Consider the following 818-nt stretch of genomic DNA (forward strand, 5'->3'; position numbering starts at 1 on the left):
CAACCCACCATGCCAGGTATTCAGCAACTGTCAGGAACCAAGGTGTTTTTTTAATGCTCAAATACATTTTAGCTGTTAGTTGACAACACCATGGCACCCATGATTTTTCTCCACCTGCAACAGGGAATCCTGTGTTTCATGAGATTTTCAGGGATGCATCCAGAATAAAAATCTTATGTTCAGGTATTTGGGAGTCTCTCACTTTTCTGCAAAATATTTAAGTCAATTCAAGAATTGATCGTGTTCTATGTACGATCTCTCTTACCTGCTGCAGCCAGAGCAGTGAAATCTAGTAGTCTGTGCACATGTCTAGGGGGTGGGAACAGGCATCAAACACACTCTGTGGCCCAGGAGAGATCCTTTACCCTCTTTGCCTCAGTTTCCCCATCTGCAAAACAAGGCAAAACAAGAGTTGAGTAAACAGTATAAAACATGGTAATTCAAAGTAAAATTTTGAGTTAACAGCATTAGAAACACGTAACTACTTTCTGTTTTTGTCTGTCTGCAAAATTTGGAGCATATGTGCTGTACCAATATTAGCTTGTCTTCACAGTCAACATCTAGAATGAATGCTTAAATATTCATTGACTTCAAATTTCAAATTGAAGTTTGAATTTGACATTCATTCTGTAGATGTAACAGCATCAACCATTAATCAGAGAACAGCAATAAGACCACTCATTTTATATAATCTACGCAGTGTGGTCAAAATGTATACTTCTGGATATATAATCTCAAAATTTTAAAGTATTAGCTGCTTAAGTAGATCATGTGGTACATCCCCTCCCTCTTCTAACTGGCTGATTTATGTAACTGAG

The 818-nt window shown here is 37.7% G+C and overlaps 1 protein-coding gene across 1 annotated transcript in view; it reads right to left on the reverse strand.

Annotated features, from left to right (window-relative positions):
* ZNF536 (zinc finger protein 536) overlaps nt 1–311 on the reverse strand; it is a gene marked incomplete at its 3' end in the record, with an annotated part of 244,601 nt that extends 244,290 nt beyond the window's left edge. The window contains exon 1 of the mRNA XM_084270017.1: nt 266–311. The remainder of the gene's footprint in view (nt 1–265) is intronic.
* Nucleotides 312–818: the final 507 nt, after the last annotated feature.

Source organism: Gallinula chloropus, assembly GCF_964237585.1.
Source record: "Gallinula chloropus genome assembly, chromosome: 13".
NCBI classification, from domain to species: domain Eukaryota; kingdom Metazoa; phylum Chordata; class Aves; order Gruiformes; family Rallidae; genus Gallinula; species Gallinula chloropus.